This window comes from Pelophylax lessonae (assembly GCF_965119305.1).
Source record: "Pelophylax lessonae genome assembly, chromosome: 1".
Classification (NCBI taxonomy): Eukaryota; Metazoa; Chordata; class Amphibia; order Anura; family Ranidae; genus Pelophylax; species Pelophylax lessonae.
The window spans coordinates 300,545,842-300,551,841 of record NC_138768.1 but is presented as its reverse complement, the minus strand read 5'-3'; positions in this window follow the sequence as shown (position 1 = coordinate 300,551,841).

Sequence of the window (6,000 nt, the reverse complement as noted above, 5' to 3'; positions counted from 1 at the left end):
CAATGTGAACTACAGTGTGACTTTTACAGTTAGGCCCAGTAATCCAGATGTGGTATAAACCTCAGCAGATTTTATTTATTTTTTTTTTTTGGGGGGGGGGGGGGGCACATTCAAGATTCGCTTTAACAATCCATACCTGATGTACTGCCAATGCTACTATTTTAATTTTAAAGACGCAGTAGCAATTTACATATTTAAGCACAGGTTTCCTTCAAAACGAATCGCTAAACCTCTAACCCACATCCCATAAAAGAAAGCCCTTCGAAGTACACCAGGAACCTTAGTTGAACTAATATTTGGAATCTGTGGCCAACCCACCCATATTGCCCCATTTGCTAGGGAGCAGCCTTTTGGATGGAGATGTGTAGGTTATAGGACCAAGAAGTAACTTGAAAAAGGCTTTTTAGTTGTTGAATCCTCAGAAAAAGGTGAGTGTAATATAAGCACTACAACTGACTGGCAGAAACTATCATGAGTCGACTACAGCAATTGTTTTGTAGCTATAAAATGTTAAGCCTAGATGTTTTTAGGTGGAACTTCCCATTTTAAAGACTTGAGTGACTTAAGAAGTGGTCTTTTCTTTTATACTTTAAAATGCCAAAAATGTTTGTACATGTTTTGTAAATGTGGAATTGTTTGTATTTTTTCTTGTGAGGTATACAAGCTAAAATAGTAGTGTAAATGACTAAATAAGCTAACTTTCTAAAGGCACTACTGTAAATGTATTTCAATTTGTATTTTTAGTTTTGTAATAAACACAGTTCTTAAACCATTTTTGTGAAGAGATTTATTTTTAAACAGAATTCAGATTTTCGTTTAGAAGTGAAGTGAATCGTTGGGCTGGCATCACACATTGGAACGTTACCATGTGCTTTGGTTACACGAGTTGCATGTGTGTTTTGTGGGTCAACCCATTGATTTGTAATGGGTCCACAATGCAAACATATGAACACACATGCACTGTGTTGCAGTACATTAGGGGAAAAAATTGGTTAGGTATGTGAACGTGTTTTAAAGCTTGTGGGAAACAAATTGGCTGACCAAATGTCAGCATATCAAATGTGAATGTGTCGTAAATTAGGCTCTAAACAATAGCTGGAAAAAACGCTAAAAAAAAAAAGTGGGAAGTCATTCCACACTGAAAATAATAAAAATTAAATGAACAAATATAGTAAAGCGCTCCCCAAATATCATATCCCAGCAAATATCACAACCAGTGTATAATAGTTTTATATATACATGGTGCCTTGAAAGAGAATTCGTACCCCTTGAAATTTTCCACATTTTGTCATGTTGCAACCAAAAATGTAAATGTATTTTATTAGGATTTTATGTGATAGACCAACACAAGGTGGCACATAATTGTGAAGTAAAAGAAAAATTAATAAATGGTTTTCAAAATTCTTTACAAATATCTGAAAAGTGTGGCGTGCATTTGTATTCAGCCCACCTGAGTCAATCCTGGAAAAAATATTATTGCAATATTGCAAAATAGCTCAAGCTCTGTCAGATCGAATGGAGAGCGTCTGAACAGAAATTTTCAAGTCTTACCACAGATTCTCAATTGAATTTAGGTCTGAACTTTGACTGGGCCATTCTAATACATGAATATGCTTTGATCTAAACCATTCCATTGTAGCTCTGGCGGTATGTTTAGGGTCATTGTCCTGCTGGAAGGTGAACCTCCTCCCCAGTCTCAAGTCTTATGCAGACTCTTAACAGGTTTTCTTCTAAGATTGCCCTGTATTTGGCTCCATCCATCTTCCCATCAACTCTGACCAGCTTACCTGTCCCTGCTGAAGCAAAGCATCCCCATAACATGAAGCTGCCACCACCATGTTTCACGGTGGGGATGGTGTGTTTAGGGTAATGTGCAGTGTTTTCCACCACACACAGCATTTGCTTTTAGGCCAAAAAGTTCAGTTTTGGTCTCATCTGACCAGAGCACCTTCTTCTACATGTTTGCTTTGTCCCCCACATGGCTTCTCGCAAACAGGATGTCTTTATGCTTTCTTTCAATAATGGCTGTCTTCTTGGCACTATTCCATAAGGGCCAGATTTGTGGAGTGCACGACTACTAGTTGTCTTGTGGACAGATTCTCCCACCTGAGCTGTGGATCTCTACAGCTGCTCCAGAGTTACCATGGGCCTCTTGGCTGCTTTTAAGATTAATGCTCTCCTTGTCCAGCCTGTCAGTTAAGGTAGACAAGCATTTCTTAGGTTTGCAGTTGTGCCATACTCTTTCCAATTTCGGATGATGGATTGAACAGTGCTCCGTGAGAAGTTCAAAGCTTGGGATATTTATTCATAACATAACCCTGCTTTTAAACTTCTCAACAATTTTATCCCTGACCTGTCTGGTCTGTTCCTGGGCCTTCATGATGCTGTTTCACTTAGGTTCACTAACAAATCTCTGAGGGATTCCCATAACTCCTGTATTTAGCCCTTTTTCACACTAAGGGCGGATTTGAGATTTGTGCGAGTTTAGATTTCACAGACTGGATCGGATAGCAGCGGGTGTCAGCAGACATGTCACATGGAGCATCTGATAAGGTCCGCCTAAAAAAACTGACGGGGACCTGATCGGAAAGCCTGTGTGAAAGGAACCTTATGCCTCGTACACACGCAGCGATTATCGGCCGACCGATTGGCCGTCTTTTGTCCAGTGTTGTTGTGTTGGTTGAAATGTGCTCTAGACTGCGCACTAATTTTCTCGGCCAACAAAAACCAACTTCAGAAGTAATGTCATGTGCTGGTTTACTTTCCGTGTGTTTTTTCTTCTCTGAGCATGCCCAGTCTTGCTCATCAGATTTTTGTCTGCCGAAATCTGTACTGACTGACGAAAAATCGGCCGTTGTGTTGTCGGCCAACAAAAAATTTTATAGCCTGCACACCAGATTTTATTCGGCTGAAAAGTCAGTCGGTTGTCGAAAGCATCATACTAACGAGCTGAAAATCGGCCGATCAGACGTTGGCCGAAAATTCACGTCTTACTATCGACGCGTGTGTACGAGGCATTATACTGAGATTAAATACACACAGGTGGACTCTTATTTACTAATTAGGTGACTTCTGAAGGCAATTGGTTCCACTAGATTTTAGTTGGGGGGGTATCAGAGTAAAGGGAACTGAAAACAAATGCATGCCACACTTTTTTTTTTTTTTTTTTTTCAGATATTTATTTGTAAGAAATGTTGAAAACCAATTATTTTCCTTCCACTTCACAATTAGTGTCACTTAATGTTCATCTATCACGTAAAATCCCAATCCCAAAATTTTAAAGGGGTATGAATACCTTTTCAAGGCACTGTATAAATGTATCCTCTTATAAACTCATTCAATGAATCATCAAATTATCAAAAAAAAAAAAAATGCATGATTGATGAAATGTAAATCATGTACATATCCAATACTTCACATGCTGCAAAAAGTATTCAAACTGGTGACAGATATGTAAAATAATAAATGTCCAAAACAAATCCTAGTTATCTTTGTGAAACAAAATTTAACAAAGGGACCTTCACTGTGGCACATTCTCAAAATAGCAAAACTACACGGAACAATTACGTTCCTAAAAATAGGTGGACTTTAGCAGCACAACAGGAGACATGAAATCATAAAGTTTGTTACAAAGCAGGTTAAAAACATGACCATCATAATAAAAAGAAAAGCAATACCCCAAAGCATTGAATGATTGAACAAATAGTGCTACTTAGCCCTAAATAGAGTAAAGAGGGGACACTAGGTTATGCACTTAGATCCGTTTTATCTTGTTCAGGTGTCCATTAGGTCAGTGTCCTCCGAGGTCAACAGGTTTTGTTATCGTGAAACAATCCAGAAAAAAACGTTTCTACAAATTATGTACAATCTTTACTGTGATCTGTTACTTCATCCAATCTTTGATAAAATGCCACAGGGTAAAGTGGATGTGCCTCACCATCTGAATTGGATCCCGCTATAAACACAGGAGGTCAAACAGCGCTTTAACGCTCTCCCTCTTGCCCAGTTCAGATCCTTCTCCATGGGGTTAGCGTTTTTACCAATAAAAATTAGTTTTACACAATGGAGATTTTTCTGCCTCTATATCTTATGAGTGTTTAAATGAGAAAATAATAATGTGCTCACAAACTGTTACTTTAAAATGACATCAGCTAAACAACAACAAGTTTTGAGTACAAGCCAGTGAATAGGAATCCAAGATGTTGCCCAACCTCTGCCCAGCATGATTTCATCCCTTAGCTCCTCCTGCCTTACTAGTTGCATCCATACTGTACTCTTTAACCACTTGCCGACCGCTGCAAGTACATATACTGCGGAGGTCCACCCCTCCTGGGCAAAGTGACGTACCGGTACGTTACTCGCCCGCGAGCCAATAGGGGGCGAGTGTGTGTCGCCGGACCGTGCGATGTGTGCGCCGTGATGCCGTGCGGCTCCGATGTCCGCCGGTCACTCGCGATCTCCCGCTGGAGAGGGAGAAAGGCAGGTGGCTAATGTAAACCAAGCCGCCTGTCATTCTCCCTGGTGAAACAGCAGAGACTATACGATCCTGCTATGTAGGATCGTATGTCTCTGTGGTTACATCAAAAGCCATGCCCCTTGACAGTTAGAAGCCCGCCCCTAGGGACACACTTAACCCCTGGATCTCTAAAGTTAACCCCTTCCCTGCCAGTGTCATTTTTACAGTAACAGTGCATATTTATAGCACTGATTACTGTAGTAATGTCACTGGTCCCCCCAAAAGGGTCAAAAATGTCAGTCAGGGGTCCGATCTGTCCGCCGCAATGTCGCCATCCCGCAAAAAAAAAAAAAAAAAAAAAAATCGCAGATCACTGCCATTACTAGTTTAAAAAAAAAAATAAATTACATAAATCTTTCCTGTTGTTGGTAAACGCAACTTTTGCGCAAACCAATCAAAATCCGCTTATTGCGATTTTTTTTTTTTTTTTTTTTTTTACCAAAAATATGTAGCAGAAAGCAAATTGGCCTAAAATGGTAGAACATTTTTAATTTTTACTTTTTTTTTTTTTTTTTTTTTTAGAGAGAATTTCATGTAAAAAAAATGTGAAAAATATTCTTATTTTTTCAAAATTGTCGTTCTTTTTTTGTTTATAGCGCAAAAAGTAAAAATCGCACAGGTGATTAAATACCACCAAAAGAAAGCTCTGTTTGTGGGGAAAAAAAGGATGTCAATTTCATTTGGGTACAGCGTCGCACGACCACGCAATTGTCCGTTAAAATCACGCACTGCCGAATCGCAAAATAGGCTCTGGTCTTTGAGCAGCCAAATCCTCCAGGGCTTAAGTGGTTAAAGGCTTTGAGAAATTCCTGTTTGTGAATGAACAAGCAACTCTGGCAGAGGAACTTGCAGCCATCAGTGCACAAGTACATAGATTGCTGCACTCAAAGTTCATCGACACTTCCTCACACTCTAACTAAAAGTCTGTACCTTGTTAATGGAGCTGGAGGAAGAGTCAATAGTAGCCTGGACATTGCACCTGTTATCCACTAATTGTGGTTGCAAACTCATATGCAAGCACATGTGGGTGCACTTGTAGCCAGGTACTTGTCTATGATACAAAAGTTATGACAGTTTGCAGCAGCTCTTTACACTATCAATGAACTGATATGCTGATTCATCTCACTTTCTGCCTCCTGCTAGCCAGGGAGCTCCATAGACTTCTATGCTGGCTGCAGTAGAATGTGGGAAATTAGATTCAGGAAGGGAGCCATACCGTGGGCTTCTATTGACCATTACACTGCATTTCACTGAGGGAGATTGCCAGGAGGTGGGGAAAGAGCTGAATTTTCTCAGGCTGTACAGGACACAGCTTCTTCTTGACACAAGGGAGTCCAGAGAGTGCACATCACTGTCCAGTGTGCACCATCACTGCTGCATATCAGCGGTTTGAGAGATCTGGAGTGCTGGGTGCAGAGCAGAGTGGACTAATTGCTGTGTGTGGCTGGATGGTGAACTGCTGCTGTGGCTTTTACTATATACTA